The 16,672-nt window shown below is 44.5% G+C and overlaps 1 protein-coding gene and 1 long non-coding RNA gene across 6 annotated transcripts in view; one reads left to right on the top strand and one right to left on the bottom strand.

Annotated features, from left to right (window-relative positions):
* Window positions 1-8,719: 8,719 nt before the first annotated feature.
* Window positions 8,720-13,668, bottom strand: LOC132681627 (uncharacterized). Its single transcript, XR_009611149.3, has 3 exons — window positions 13,488-13,668; window positions 12,695-12,834; window positions 8,720-9,899 (listed from the first exon to the last, which is right to left on the bottom strand). It is a non-coding gene; the product is annotated as an uncharacterized LOC132681627 (long non-coding RNA).
* SNCAIP (synuclein alpha interacting protein) overlaps window positions 13,476-16,672 on the top strand; it is a 160,722-nt gene continuing 157,525 nt past the window's right edge. The window contains exon 1 of one of the 5 annotated variants that reach the window (XM_060636276.2): window positions 13,476-13,589. The gene's annotated coding sequence lies outside the window, so the exon portion shown is untranslated. Of the gene's footprint in view, window positions 13,590-13,682; window positions 13,756-13,894; window positions 14,208-14,430; window positions 14,864-16,672 lie in introns of those variants that run through there. The other 4 variants (XM_060636277.2, XM_060636275.2, XM_060636279.2 and 1 more) reach the window with 4 other exon arrangements.

Raw genomic sequence — 16,672 nt, 5'->3', positions numbered from 1 at the left:
TGATAGCGGCGCTTTCAACAATAGCCAAATTATGGAAAGAGCCTAAATGTCCATCACCTGACAAATGGATAAAGAAGACGTGGTTTATATATACAATGGAATACTACTTGGCAATGAGAAAGAATGAAACCTGGCCATTTGCAGCAATGTGGATGGAATTGGAGAGTGTTATGCTAAGTGAAATAAGTCAGGCAGAGAAAGACAGATACCATATGTTTTTGCTCATATGTGGATCCTGAGAAACTTAACAGAAAACCATGAGGGAGGGGAAGGGGAAAAAGAAAAGTTATGGAGAGGGAGGGAGGCAAACCATAAGGGACTCTTAAATACTGAGAACAAACTGAGGGTTGATGGGGAGTGGGGGAGAGGGGAAAGTGGGTGATGGGCATTGAGGAGGGCACCTGTTGCGATGAGCACTGGGTGTTATATGGAAACCAATTTGACAATAAATTATATTTAATATAAAAAATAAAAAAAATAAGTGGATAAAAAAGTGCATTGAGGTAGTCAGTACCCAACATAAACTTTGCTTATCCCACAATTTTGCTCTAAAGCACTGGCCTTGAGTAAGGATGGGACCCTGCTTTGAGGGCAGCCATGGGTGACTCATTGATGATGGCCAATGCAAAACAGAAGAACAACCCAGACGTCTGGTTGACCTCGGCTTCAGATGCTCCTCTACGTTTCAGTGTTGAACAGGAATCTGCCACCAGGAGCCCATCTTGCTTGTCAGCAAAGAGGCAAGCCTTGCTGTTTTTACTGGCCAGGGTTCGTTGGCCAAATAATCTGCCCCAATTGGAGATTTCACTGGAAAATTGTCTCATGTTTTGCTTTTGTTTTTTGTTTTTTGTTTTACTTTCAGTAGAACAGAAGAACACAAAACAGAAGTGAAAGTGGATGCTGCTGCCTCTCTGGGGTCACAGGCAAGGCACCAGCACATCCTGGACTGCTCAGGTTATCTGAGAACAAGTTGTACACATCAGTCAGCAGGCATAAACATGCCAACGTGAAAAAATTAAGCCACTTGATAAACCACTACAAGAAGGGATTTTTTTTTCAACATCTGCCTGGAGAAGGTAGAGGAAAATATTACAGGTAATTGAGTCAGGCTTCAGAAACCTGAAGCGTCATAAACCACCCTTCCCTGCCCCCCAAAAGAACTGATAAAGTCTGCAGGTTTAATACTGATGCAAAAGCAAAAAGAAAGGGTTACCCTTTTTTTCAAACTCTAGAACTTTCCCTGGAAAGGAATTCAAAGCAGAAGGTAAAATAAATGAATCCTGTCCACCAGGCTGATTAAAGAGTAGCAACTGTGTTGTCAACCCTGCCAGGACTCAAATGGCCCTATAGAATTCAGAATTAGAGGTGCTCGTAAGCCTCTTGATCTAGACAAATGGACAACAGACATCTGCCTGAAGGTGAAGAGCTGTTTTACTAACTGTCTCGTGTGGTAATTGACAGAAGCTGACAACAAAAATGGCAGAGATGTAGGTTAGGGGGTCAGTCATCTGCCAAGATCTGTTACCTTGGGGAAGGCAACAGTGCAGGGGTGGGTGTGGGAACAGACCTCGTCTGTCCTGGGCCAGATAATTTTTGTTCATGTTTCTCTTCCATTCACACTTCAAAGCATGCCTCGCTACTGCCTATTTCATGAGACCCTCTGTGTGTGCGAACACAAGGATGTGCAAGATGAAGATTTTAATTGGCCCTTGTCCTGGTCATTAGTTCATAGTTTGTGAGTAGGAAACTATGGTAACAATAATAAAAGTCATCGTAATTTTTAAAAGGGAAAGAGTATAAGAATATATACTCATTCTTCTAAGTGTATCACTAGAGCTAATAGCAAAAGCAAACAAAAAAGTAACGACAGACCCAATGTCCATCAATGCATTGAAATATTAATCAGTCACTAAACAAAATGAGGCGGACCTATGTATTTTACATGAAAAGACGTCCATGAGATTCTTTCAATTTTTAAGAAATTAAGTTGGGAACAAGATCCAAACTTTGACCTGATTTTGTGTTAAAAGGAAAAGAAATATCTTTTGATACACTCAAGGAGAAGGATCTGGAAGAGTACACTCAAACGCACACTTGAAGAATAGGTTTGAAAAGTAAGGTTTGGATTTTCATTTTCTAATGAATTAACTTCTTTACTACTTATATTTTTAAAAACGAACATAGATTAATGGATTAATTTTTTTAATAGTCAATTTTTTTGTTTAAAAATGAGGGAATGATGAATAGAAAAAAGAATATGGAAAGAGCTGAGAGATACGTTTTCAAAATTTTCACTTTTGCCTGCAGAGCACCTTGTATGCCAAGAACAATTAATTTCATTGTGATGATTTAGTTGGTATTCAATTCCAGTGGATAAGTTAAGATTGATAGTCTCTTTAAAATTTCCGTGTATGTGTGTGTGTAATTTACGCTAACACATTGAGAGAAGGAAGGAGAAATTATGTAATCGTTTCCGCTTTTCCTCTTTCTTTTCTCTACTTTGGGAAGCCTTTGTTACTCTTGTTTGCTTTTGTTCTCTCACCGTCTCTCTTTTGTGCACAATTGTTATTTGCTTTCAAACAGAAAGTACAAATTGTAAATCTTTCGATTACAAGTGACAGAAACCCAGCTCAAACTAGCCTATGGTAATAAGGAAAGCAGACTGGAAATTGGGGATGATGTGAATAAGAAACCAGGGGCTGAAGTTTTTTCATCAACATTTCCTTTCTTCCCCCCCCCCCCCCCCCCCCCCCCCCCCCCCCCGCCTCAGTACCACCTTTCTCTATGTTGGCTTCATTCTCAATTAGGCTGTCGACTCAGGGAGCAAAGATGGCCGCCACAGCTGCCCTAGACTGAAATCACCCTCAGAGCTAACAACCCTACAGAACAAGAGGGAATGCCTCTCTGTCTGTTGCTCAACCAATCTCCCATTCTTGTGCAATCTCTATGGCCACTAGAATGAGAGACTCCGATTGGTTAGTTTTGGCCATGTGCCCATCCCCACAGTAAAGGAAGCAGGTCAAGTGATAAACAAATCTATCAACTGAGTAAGGGTGAGTTCCCCCTTTTATCCCCAGAAGAAAAAGATAACAGCTATTACCAGAAGGGAGAAGGTCTACTTAAGTAGGCAAAAATTACAGATACATGCTAAACATGGGATTTTAAAACGTGTCACATTCCATATGAAGAAGTAACAGAGCTGCTCTCATTTTCTCGGTCTTCATAAATTCTTGAAAGTTAGGCTTCCATGAGTTCTTAAAAATTCTGTCAGTGGATTGGAAGACATGACTGCCTGTGATTTTCTTCCCTTGTGTATCCTGTCTCCACCACAAGGCTCTTTCTCTGACTTGCTCAACTGTCCTGTCACTTGCCTTTCCAGTGATTTATCTCCAAAGGAAACTGGCAAAATGAAAAAAATTCTGATTTTAAAGATTTCTTCTTTGATTACGGGGTGGGGGAGAGAAAATACAGTGTTTCAGACAGGCGTTTTAAAAGCCTTGAGCTGGTGAGTTTTGCATAAAAATAACTTATGTTCTTTTTCCCCAAGCCAGGAGTCCTTTAAAAAAAAGCAGGTGTTCCGGATACTAGAGATGACAAACAGCTTTATAACTAACACAAGGAAGAACAGAGGACAGTGAACTCGCCTGCCAAGTGTTAAAGCCAAGGGCAAAATAGTCCAAAATGGATTTTTCTAGAACCATTTCAAAGCAGGGGAAGCCAAAGGATTAGTAAAACAGTGAGCCTATAGTCTGGTCACTTTGAAGTCTGATATATTAGCTAGGTTGTTAATGGCATACATTTACACAGATCTTTTCAAGGGAAAAGATTTTTTCCTTCAGCCAAGTATGAAGATATGATAGCTTTTTCCTCTGTTCTCAGATCATGCTAAGCATCTTCAACATCTGTTGCATAGTCTACATGGAGTGGGGCCATTGCCAAGAAATTTCCAGAATATACACTGGATGCCTTAGCTCACTGATTGCAAAGGCTTGTTTTCTGTTTGTTTAGTTGTTGTTTTGGAGGGAGGGAGAGGGAGTTTGGGATTAAGTTTGGAGAATCACGCAGGCTCTTTTGTTAAGGAAGCACAAACAGGGGCACCTGGGTAGCTCAGCGGGGTTGAGCGGTTGGTTGAGCATCTTACTTTGGCTCAGGTCATGATCTCACGGTTCGGTTCGTGAGTACAAGCCCCAAGCTGCACATCGGGCTCGCTCCTGTCAGCAGAGACCCCTTAGGATTCTCTGTCTGCCCCCCCCCCCCACTTTCTGCCCCTCCCCCTCCTCTCTCTCAAAAATAAATAAACATTAAAAACAAAAGCACATGCAATCTGAAGGGCCATATATTCTGCAGTTCCTCAGTCAGTTAGCCCAAGGATGAAGTAGTGTTTTGTTCTATTTTGTTATTTTACGCTCCTGGTTTCCTTCTTTGGAAACATCTTCAGAGCACATCAGTAATTTCCTTCCAACACTTATTGATGCGTTTTCTACCAAGCATCAATTTTTCCAATACTGTGTAACTGTCACATCCATCTGTTACCTTCCACCTAGGCCTGAAGTTGGTTAGCCTCCTGTTTTTCCCTCTGACAACACTGCCATCCATTTTGACAGAATGGTTTAGAAAAGATGCTTAGGGAGCAGGCATGGTGAGGGTGATTTTTCACTTTCCCTAGAACAGAGCTGTCTGACAGATATACAATGTGAGCAAAATGTGGGAGTTTCAGTTTTAAGGTAGTGAGATTTAAACAAAAAAAAAATTACAGGAGAAATTAATTTTCAGTATTTGATTTAATCCAATATATCCAGACATTATACAATTATTAATGAGATCGTTTCCATTCTCTTTTCTGTACTAAGATGGTGAAATACTGGTGGGCATTGTACAGTGACCACACATCTCAGTTTGGACTAGCCACAGTCCAAGTTCTCAGTAACTACCTCTGGCTACTGGCTACTGTATTGGACAGCGTGGCCCTAGAGGGTCCCTGGAGACTATACTTAAATTATTTGCTGTGGACTTGTTATGCTTTTATATAATACTACATAGTATAGCCTGAGTAGTACAGGATGCTATGAACAATAGAATTGTGGTGTTTTTTTTTTTTCCAAAAACACTCATTTCCTCAAATCCGTACCAAGATTCCAAGCTCTTTTCCCCTCGTCCATCTAGCTAGCAAAGCCACTGCCAAGGTCATGACAGGTTTTAGAAAATGTGGAAAGTGAGAGCCGAGGAAAAGCCCTCCACATTTCGAAGTCACAATTCTTAAATTCCACGTTAGATACCAAACATTTTCAGATGTATGTCCCTCATTATTTATGATTCTCACAGACGTTTTCCATCCCCCGTGTGATTTCCCGCTACCTGACTTGTTCTGGAAAGTATTTTGTGTTCCAGTCTCAGTCGTCCAAGGTTCGGGAACAGTTCATCTCTCCACCTCAGCTACATGTGTTTAATAGCCCTGCTTGACCTCCACACCGGGGAGGATGTCGTAGGAGCTCGACTTTCTCTGAAGTCTCGCTGTCTGGGGATGAGCAGCGTGCCGTGACATTGTCCTCACAGATGCTTTGCAAGCACTTTGAATGTGTCAGCATTTCCACCTGGGTTTCCTGAATATATGGTTAACGGCATCGCTGGTTGTTTTTGTATGTGTGTGGTGCCAGTCGAAGAGGTAGATTGATAGGACCCTCCTTGAATCACTTCGTTATTTGAGACCTACTCTGAACACTCTTGGCTTCTTAGTGGTGGGGTGGTTGGGTGCTCAGCAGTCCCAGCTGGTTCCTCTGCCTGGGACTCTTCTCAATGTTCACTGGTTAGGCTCCCTCTCACCCTTCAAATGTCAGAGGCCTTCCCTGACCACGTAGTGTTCTATTAGATCCTTAATTTTTTTTTTTTTTTTTTTTTTTTTTTTTTGCCACAGAAGTCTGTTTTCTGCCTTTACAGCTCTTAACAACACCGAAATGCACTTGTTTATTGACTCCGTCAAAGGGCAGCCCGGTGTGTCCATTCTGTCCACCCCAATATATCCTAAACAACTAGCTCATTGCCCAGTGCACAGCAGGTGCTCAATTATATTAATTTGCTGGATAAGTGCATAACAAGTTATATTTTTCCAAGAACTGTATTCTTCCATTTAGACCACATTGGTGGTAAACTCATCAAAATCATATTGACCGCCCTAGAGTTAAAAATACTGACAATGCTTTTCTCAATAAAGATGTTCCATTTTTCAAAATACTTCTACTTCATCAGTTCTTGAATTGTGCGTCACATCACTCACAGTGGTCTGGGAAGAATGTTAGGTGCCTTTGACAATCCAATGGTAAATATCAAATGAGAGCCACATTTTCAAAACTCTTAAATTGCCAGAGCACCAGCGACAATACTTAAACATGAACTGAAAGTCTTTCTGAATAACATCTCACGTAATCTAAGGGCTTATAATAAAAGTAGGGCCGTGGATAACTATACACATACCCCATAGGAACCCAAGATGTACTTCAATTCCAGTTCGAGAAGCAAAGCATCCCAGTGCTATTTAATGCCGTGATATAAGTAGAGAAGAAATGAACTCTACAGTCAGCTAGCACAGCACTGGGCTTCAGAACCCACATTTCCAGGGAAATTTCCAGGGAATTCATGCAGGTGCTATAGGCCTTCGACAGTTCATTTGTTTGGCAAATACTTATTAATATTCTTATGTGTCCAGGTTTAAGTTCTCTTAGAATACTGACTTATTCAGTTATCATAACAATCTTGTGAGATAGGCACTATGAGCATCCCATTTTGTAGTTGTGGAAACTAAGGCCTGGCCACATTCCCTAAGTTCGAAGATGGTACGAAATGAAGCTGAGATTTGAACCCAGGAAGTCTGACACTGAGATCAGTGTGGCTAACCTCTACTCTGCAGGGCTGCCCTAGACTTTAAATTTACAAGCCTTTAGTCTATCAACAATTACATCTTTCTCTCTTCTTCCCACAAGCCACCTTTAAAACATTTCCCATGATTTACAAGGAACATTTTTCATCGGCCATCAGCTTTCCTCATCTAGTTCAATATGAATTTCGCTTTTCTCCCCTTGTTTTCTTCTAAAGGGGACCATATGTCCCCAAGCTGAGGAATTGGGAACTGGAAGCTATAAATTTAGAAGAAAAAGTAAAACTCACAACACAGTCATATCTAAGAAGACTGAAAACCGTACTTCATTTTCTGAACTAGTTTTTCTTCCGAAAAGCTGTTTGGAAACAGGATTTATTCTGCTTTGGAACAGAGGGGATTATAATTACTTATGCATTCCATTCACTGCCGGCTTTCTCCTGCTGCTTAGAGGTAACCAGTTCGAATGTCTCTGTGTGGCTTATCCAAGGGTAAAAAGATTTTGTTCTATTAACCCACTAGAAACTGCTCAGGGATAAAGCCAAAAACCAGTGCATCCTAGCTTTAATCCCCATAGCATCAAAATCTCCTTGTTGCACTTCATAATAATGAGCGTCATCTGTCGACCCATCTAATCATCTTCAAGTGCATGGGTTTGGTCTCAAGATAGAATAGGTAAGAAAAAAGGTGAGTTACTTATAAAGACAACAGAAACTCTGAATCCAAGATATAGCACAAGAATACTCAAAGCACAGATGATGTGCTATAGTGAAATCATTATCAAAATGAAGAAGCGAGACTCTGTAGTTGCCTGGAAGACTGAATTCAGTTAAATCCACAGTGTGGTTACAATTGATAAGTAATCAGTAGAATGCATTTTTGTAAATCTCCTGTTCTACCACCGGGGCAGGTCCATGCGAACGTGGCACGGTGTTCAGAAGTTGACCCACATTCCTCTTCAAATCACTTAACCACACTCAGCTGACCTGCATTCCTTTTTAGAACAATCTAATCAAATTCATTTCAAATACCAGAACCTCCAGTTCAAGATTTAATCGGTGTTTATGCACACACGTGAAATCTCTAGTGTCCACGTGTGCCCTTGACGATGGAGACTCCATGTTTACAGAATTTTGCAGAACTTCCCAGCCATAGTTTTTCAATCTTATATGGATTCCCTCTCTCTCTCTTCTCCTTCCCCTCCCCCTTCCCCTCCTCCTCCCTTTTCCCTTCCCCCCCATCCCCCTCCCCATCCCCCTCCTCTCTTTCTTAAGAGGTCTTTAATCTGTGGGATATACCAATTGTTGAAAACACCCATCCTGGGCCTGAGTCTTAGAAACTATTTCTCTTTCCTATTCACCCACATTGGAAAGTAGTGTAAGCCAGTAGGCAAATTACTAATGTGGAAGCTCTGGAAAATATATCAATCCCATGGTATAGCATAAAGAATCTGGATGACTAGTTAATAACTAAGATATTGTTATGTACACGTGTCATATTATGGAAGCAAATATGCTGACTGTTTGGCACCTTACAGCATTTTCATTTATCCCTAATGAAGTTGAATACTCTGATGTCAAAGGGCTATGTAAATCACCAACAGCAAAAAAACCAAATGTATGGAAAAGTTGAATAATCAGACTGCATTTTGAAGGATTTAAAACACTCCTCAGTTATTGTTGTAGAGTGTTAGGAATTTCCCTTGCAGACAAAAATGTTGGATGTAAAAGTTTGCTTAGAAATAACCATCTTACGGCGACATAACAGGTCCACGGCATTAATTTATACCAGTGACTAGGGTAGCTATTCATGAAGATTAAAAAAAGACACAAGTACCCAATCAAAGCCAAACACAGACAAGTACGATTGACTTTATTCAGGTTCTGGCAATACCCTGAGCACCCTAAATCCAAGCATCTGAGTGTTTCTGCACGGGCATTTTGTGTTAGACTTTTACAGGGAGGGAGAGGCAAGTTGCAGGTGGGGTGATGTATTGTTGGGATTGCTTTGCAATCAAGGGAAGTCTAGATCAGTTAGCTGAACAGGAAATGTTTTTTCTGTGTGTAGCAAGTTTCAGAGGGACAAACAGTTGAATCTCAGCTATTCATTCATGAGACAAAGAAAGGGAAGTTGGAGGGTCTGTGTCTAGTCCTGCCAGCACGTTCATGCAGAAGGGGAAAGTCTCTGTTTGGCCTTGGTCATAGGTAAACAAGGGAGTCACCTACAGAGCTTATGGAGTCATGAGAAAGAGGAGACCATGAGTTTTATCAATTATACGGGGAGTTGGCTTTTTGTGGTAAGACATTTCCTGGAACACGAAAAGGTGGGGGCATTTCTCATCCGTTGCTGATTTCTGGGAGCACAAGCCTCAGGCACATTTTACTGTTGTCAATGCTAGTCTGATTCAGATTGGAGGCGTCAGTAGACAGATAAGGAGATGGGATATAACCCAGGGGGAGTCTGTTCAAACAGATCCAAAGGCAACAAGCCACCCTGAGGGGGAAAATATTTTCCATAAAAATTATCTGGAAAAATGTGGTCCATGGGTGGCTCTCGGTCAGTGAAACATTGAACTCTTGATCTCAGCTCAGGTCTTGATCTCAGGCCCCTGAGTTCAGGTCCACATTGGGTGTGGAGTCTACTTTAAAAAAAAAAAAAAAGGATCCGGTGGTGGTGGGGGCGGGGGGAAGGTGACCTATTACACATGATGTAAGTGGAATTCCTGGGAAATCCGTTGGGGTCAGGATGGTGAAGAAATGCTACGTTTAAATGAAAACTGGAGGTTTTTGGATGAAGCTTTACAAGAATGGGCAGGGAGTCTCTTGGGGGTGCAGGTGAAGTGGGAGCCCAAGTCAACCTCAGGTAGAATAAAGTGCTAACCTGCAAAAATCTGGCAATTGGGTTACAGTAAATGTAGTTAAATCCAGTCATGAAATTTACATACTGCCTGCCTGAATAGAGTTTGGATCCAGACTTCCTCTAGGTATTTCAGCGGCTTTACAGATTCACTGTGCTCTGTGTTGGTAGCTCACTATGGAAGAGAAACACAGAGGAAAGATCATGGCCCCCAATCAGTTGACTCCCCCCACCAAAAAAAAACCCTTTGCCCCCAGTAGAGTCTTTTTGTATTTTTGCCCCAAGCTACCTCAGAACACATCAAGACACTCTCCTTCATCTGATCATATTTTTGCACGTGATTTCATTGTTTCCATTTAAAAATACCAACAAAACTTCTAATGATCTGTAAGGATAGGTAAAGCATAGTAATAGGATTCGTTGAAATCCCAGGATAATGTCAGTGAGTCAGGTTAACAATCCATAAAGTTTCTTCTATATCGAATCTTTTATTAAAGCTGCCATATTATAAGCAGCTAAGCTGCTGGACTTGAATTTCATCTCCCTCCCAATTCTAAGTTTATTAGAAGTCTAAGATGAAGCAAAGGCTAAATCTTGCCCCAAGAAGAGAGAAAAGAAATACAGAAGGGGAGGGGCACCTGGGTGACTCAGTTGGTTGAGCTTCCGACTCTTGGTTCAGGTCACGGTCTGATGGTTCATGAGATGGAGCCCCGCATCGGGCTCTGTGCTGACAAAGCCTCCTTGGAATTCTGTCTTCCTTTCTTTCTGCCCCTCTCCTGCTCATATGCTCTCAAAATAAATAAATTAAAAAAAAATGTTTTTAAAGAAGGCAAAATCTACATTGAAAGAATAGAAAAACAAGAGAGTTGTTTTCTGCTTGATCATTGACAATGTTCTAGCAGGTTTATCCAATTTTTGTAGCACAATAAAGATATGTAATGGAAACTGGGTAAAAGGATAGAGGCAGATGTTTAATTGTAATAATTGAATGAACAATTAGATGTCAGCTCTTTGGCAGATGATATACAGTGAAATGCACTTCTGTACCAATTATTTTCAGTAGCTAGCTCTTGAGTATAAAAATGTGCTCAGTGTTGAATCGAAATATGAAGAATATAAACTCCCTGGTATCTTGATGGAAGGTGACAGTTGAATAGTAGGGGATAAGAAATGGACACAAAGCAGAAATGGTGCTCCAAAATGGGAACATCCTGTGTGGTGTTAGGCACAGGTAGGAGTCTTCTTAAAAGGGGTAAATGGTCCAGTAGCGGAGGTTGCTAAGCGCTTTCATTGGTACTAACTAGCCTACCAAGGCAGCTGCTTGATTAGGAAACTGAGTATCAGACTGGTTGGTAATAAGCAATTGAAAGACTAGGCAGAGTAGTTCATGAACTTGATAAAAGAGTCAACACGATGTTGAGGAAGCTGGCTTTCTTGCCATCCGCTCTATAATCTAGCAGCTCTGTTCCAACGCAACTACACTACCTCCATGCTTTGGCATGTGGTTTAAGATTTAGCAACAGATTGCACAGAAGAAGCAAACCAACAAACAATCCAAGCAAAAGCAAACTCATGGACTATGTAGGAAAGTATATATAAGCATAGGCTAAAATCACAGTGTAAAAATAATCACATGGAAACAATGGTAAACATGTAATCAAAAACATGTTAGAAAGAGAATAAACCATAACGAAAGAACTCTAAAAAAAATGGAAAAATATCTGAAACAACATCTCAAAGATTGCTCTTTCACACTATGGCATGCTATTCCTTTGGCTGCCAAAACCAGAGAACTTTTTTTTCCTGGGAAAACCCATTTTCTGTACCTGCAACACAGTCGGGCCCCTCGTGTGGAAACATTTAAACTGAATTAACACCTGACTCATTGTTAGAGCTAGATGTTTACAGCAGTGGGAAGAAGATGTCCATTAATTACTCTTCAACAACTTAGTCCTTCAATAAATTCAAATCTGATTTTTAAAGAACAGGACGTCAAAATATTTAACAAGATGGCAGTGAAACATTGCGCTCTGTAGACCACGTCAAGGATGACACCAATTTCCATCCATATCTACTGGATGGAAGCAAGATGTGCTTTTCTTGGAGTTTATATGAGGCAAAAAAAAAAAAAAAAGGGAAAACACAAAAAAAAACGGTATTTTTATTTTAACCAGATGTGAATGAATTAAGCCCAATATTTTCAAGTATTTTTAGTGCCATATGATGTCATCTGATTTTATATTTTCTACTGAGGGATAATGTGTGTTTTTAAAATTGTGAAGCCACTTTCCATGTATGTACTCAAAGTCGTATGTATGATAAATGACAATAAACAAATTACAAGGCTGCAGGACACGCTCTTGGCTGTTTATGTCGAAAAGCAGAGAGGGAGAGATTTAGTTTTTCAATAGGAAATCAAATTAAAAGCATGTGAAATGTCTTCTGCTGGCCTTCAAGGTAGTCCTCATTTTAGTAATTATGTACTTGTCCAAAACAGGTCCAGAACAGGATTGCTGAGCTGTGTCCTCCTAATCCTACAACTTGCCTTTTTCCGGCCAACAGAGCAACCCATGGACTCCACAGGCACTGTGTGCAGTGTTACACGAGTCATCCAGAGAACCCCAGTTTTTCATTTTTTTTACTGTTTATTTATGAGAGAGGCAGAGCGTGAGCGGGGGGGGGGGGGGGGGGCGCGGGTGGAGAGAGAGAGGGAGACACAGAATCTGAAGCAGACTCCAGGCTCTGAGCTGTCAGCAGAGAGCCCCATGTGGGGCTGGGACTCAAAGACCCCGAGATCGTGACCTGAGCTGAAGTCCTATAATGCTCAACTGAACTGAGCCACCCAGGTGCCCCCAGAGAACCCCAGTTTTTAAACAACCAGGTCCTTGCTGGTTGTTACATATTGAATCTATATTATAATGAACATATGTAAAATACAGTATTACATGCCATTAATATATAATACATTACCATTATTCTATGAAGTAAATATATTATCGATGATGTATCTTCACTGACAGGCTCACACATGCTACACATCCCCAGTGCCATTAACCCAGATTAAGTGCTGAGTTTCTCAGGATCGTGGCGCCACTCTTGCTCGCTTGGACCTGGCAAGGGAACAAAGAGGATGGATGGACGAGAACTTGCTTCCTCACACTTTTCTCTGGGGCAGCAACGGGCAAGTAGCCACACCCTGGAGCAAGAGAGTGGCCCTCCATAGCATTGCTGAGTGAACTTCTCGAGTCATCTCTCCTGGGAAAGAGATTTCTTAAAAACCATTTAAAGCTTTCCAAAGGGCAAAAGCGAGATGGTCGTGAGCCAATGTTACCATAAATGCTTCCACTCTCCCTGATTTCATTTCGGAAATAAGGAAGGAAAGACGCAGTCACCACTGCTGGCTTGCCCACACGCCTCACCAGCTGCCCACAGCGCCCCCCCCCCCCCATCCCTCCCATCGCTCCCTGTCTCCCATTAAGAAAAAGACGCTAAAAGTAAAGTTAATATTCCTGTAGGGACGGTGATGTGTTCAACGCTGTACAATTAAAAAGCCATTATTTCAGACCAAAGTCTCCAGCCAGCACCCACGCTTGAGCAAAGCACGTTCCGGGCCAAGCCCCCTTGTCCTCCTCTCCCTGGCGAAGTCCTGGAGGGGACGAGCCTCCGGGGCGGGAAGGAGGAGTGGGGGCGAGGACTCCGTGCCAGCGCCACATCCTCTGCCAAAGGCTTCGCAGGCACAGCAGTGTCCCAGTACTGTGCCCACCTTCCGTTTCCCCTCCCCGAGTCCCTCGTCCCGGTTCAGGCCGGACCCCGCTGGACTGATTTGGGGACCAATGAGGTGGCAGCGGCTGACGCGTGGATCCCGGTGAGGGTCGATTTCATTTCCAGGGGGAGAGGCCGCCGGGCGGGGGGCGGAGGAGAAGGAGGGAAGCGGGGGGCAAAAAGTAGGAGGGGAGGAAGAGGAGAAGCCCAGCTGGGAAGACGCAAAGGCGGCAGAGGCGAACGAGCGAAAGGTGGAGAAGGAAGCGCAGGTTCGCGGACAGCGGCGGGCGGGTGGGGAGGCGGCGCGGGAGGGGCGTGGGCCGGCCGGGGAGGGTCGCCGTCAGGCGGGCGGAGCAGGGGCGCGCGGCCCGTGGGGGGGGGGGGGGGGGCGGGCGCGGGGACGCGGGGCGCGCGGCGGCTCCGGCAGCCCGGGCGGTGTGGCCGCGCCCCCGTCCCCGGCGGTGCGCCCCGCGTCCCCCCGCGCCAGCTCCGCGCCCGGGCGCCCCGGGGCTGCCCCCGCCCGCGCGCTCCCGTTGGGGGGCCGGGGGAGCGGCGCCGGCGGCCCGGCCGCATTGTGACGTAGCGGGGCCGCGGCAGCGCCTCCGCCGCCCGCCCCGCTCCCGCTCCCGCTGCGGCGGTTCCTGCTCCCGCCGCCGCCGTCCACGGTGCGTCCGTCAGTCCGTCCGCGCTTCCGAGCCGCCGGCGCGCCGGGCGCCCCCCGGTGAGTCCAGGTCCCCGGCGGGCGCGGCGGGGAGGCGGCGGGCGGCGGCGGCGGGCGGCTGAGCCTCTCCAAGTTTGCACCGGGAGACCCCGGAGGGTGTCGCCCCTGCTCCCCGCAGCCCCCGGGCCCCCTTTGTGCCGCGAGTCCCGGCGGCCGGGGCAGCGGCGGCGCCTCTGCAGAAAGGGTTTTGGGGGTGGTGGTGGGGGGGGAGGAGGTCTCTATAGTAACGGCTGCGGCTACCGAGCGGCAGCTTTACTCAGGGGAAGGGGGGTGGGCAGACAGCCCCCGCCTCGGTTTCCAAAGGATTGTTCCTTCCCTTTGCCCGTTTCGTGTGGTTATTATCCTGGCTGCCACCTCGGAGGCAGGGATGGGCAGAGCCCCAGCGCCTGAAAGCCGAGATAACGAGGGGCGAAGTAATAGTAACAGCGACAGGACCCAATCACGATAATAATAAACGCGAAAGGGGGGCGCCTGGGGTTGTGCCGCCCAGGGGAGCCCCGCGCGCATCCCCGGAGCTCCCTGGCTGCCCCGTCCAGCCGGGGCTGCGACCTGCCCCTCCGGCGCTGTCCTGCGTCCCGGGCTCGTCCGCGTCGATTTTAGCCGCGAATGTGCCTCTCTTGGCCTTCTCTCGTGGTGATGACTTTCATCTGCAGGTGGTAAGTGGGGTGAACTGGTATTTTGGCTATTGTCAAATGCCACGTTTTGTTTATTTCATTTTTACGAAAAGAAGAGAAGGGAAAATTATGAGCCGTTACTGGCAGCCATACAGTTTCCACAGGAAATACTAGCATTCTTTGAGGAACACGCTACTGCTTGCAGCAAAGAAAAGTCTTTAGGAAACAAAAAGGCAACGGCATTGTTGCTCATTTTCAATGGACCGCTAGGAGGGGGGGGGGGGCGGCGGGGACGTGTTGTTTTTTCCTGTGGGAACGTTGTTTTCCTTGGGAAAGTTAATTAAGGAAGCATTCCGGTCGGTGTCAGTTTTTCACTGGCTGGTGGCTGTGCCACCTCGCTCGTGTTGACTGTTACTGACAAGTGCCCATCAGAGACCCCGGAGGCAAGGAAGAGCCCAGAGGAAGGGAGAGCCGGTGCAGGACAGGCCCGCCGCACACCACGTGCTGTGGAGCCCGGCCAGGGTGCAGTTTGCAAAATGAAATAAGGGCTGTCTGGGGAGGTTTATGAGGATTACATGTGTGCACAGTATGTCAGTTCTCCAAGGTGTCACTCTAAACACGTAATTTTCGAGCACCACTTTCCTTGCTGAATCTGCAGGAAGGCAAAAACCTATTTCTCTCATTATGGAGCAAGACATCCCAGCGGGGAATGGGTTGAAATCTGTATTTCATTTGTACAAATTGAAATTTTAAAAGGCAGAGAGAACAAGGTATAGGAAAGCGGTATGCTGATGTGTTCACCTCTGGGAGAGAATGTCTATTGGCCATTCCTGATGCATCTCAATGTTAATTTACACTCAGCCTGGTGAGAGTGAAAGGAGATCGCTTTAAGGGGTTCTTGAAACTGTTTGAAGAAGGTGTGACGTTTTCTATCCATCACAGAAGTCTCTCATGCGAAGGCAGTTTCAACTGAAGATTACTCATAATCGAATAGGAAGGAGTCCCTAGGTCTAGAATCAGAAAAAAAAAAAAAAAAAAGATGGTGCTTCTCTTAAGGATCTGTGGACATCTCAGTTAGAAAAAAAAAAAATTATTAAAAACTAAGGGATATAACTTTGAATATAGATTTAATTTTCATGAGGATAAGTTACAAGATAGTAGATTGGAAGTAACACTGCCTGTGCTGATTTGACATTTACTGTGTATTGATGTCCAAAAGCAAGTGACCAGGGCAAATGAAGCTCTCCATGTACTATGTCACAGCCTTGCTAATTCCAGGCAGTTGTCCTGGTGCAGGTGTCTGTGGAAATGCAGAACAGAGGCCAAGAAACTTTGTGTGCGCCGTTGTTTTGGAAGGAAGTGGAGTAGTACTTTACTGCTCTTAGGAGGGAAACCCACACAAACATCTTATACAAACAAATGATCTTTGATATTATCACAGGAAGCCTGGAGCTGTTTCTCTTGCCAGATTTAAGGCATTACTTGTCAAAAGAGGAAATCTCCCAAGGAGCAGGTGCATCATTATAAGAAACACAAGGGAGATTCTCTTTTAAATGCAAAATCTAATTGAAAGGCAACAAGAGAATCAGTGACACTCTTCGAATAGAAACCTTGTTTTTGGCAGTCTGTCAGGTTACCGTTGCAAACCACATAGGAGAAATATGTGTCTTGGGAGAACAATAACATCCTGGTGAAAATCAAACAGTTGCTTCTGTGAAACTTTTACCCTTCTATACTTGGTTCCTTGTGCACCTTTAAAAAAATATGTTTGTTTATTTATTTGGAGGAAGAGAGAGTGTGAGCAGGGGAGAGGGCGCAGAGAGGGAGAGAATCCCCAGCAGGCTCCACGCT

This window comes from Panthera onca, chromosome A1, assembly GCF_046562875.1.
Source record: "Panthera onca isolate mPanOnc1 chromosome A1, mPanOnc1 haplotype 2, whole genome shotgun sequence".
NCBI lineage: Eukaryota > Metazoa > Chordata > Mammalia > Carnivora > Felidae > Panthera > Panthera onca.
The sequence above is the reverse complement of the archived record's forward strand: the minus strand, read 5'-3'. Positions and strand labels throughout refer to the sequence as shown.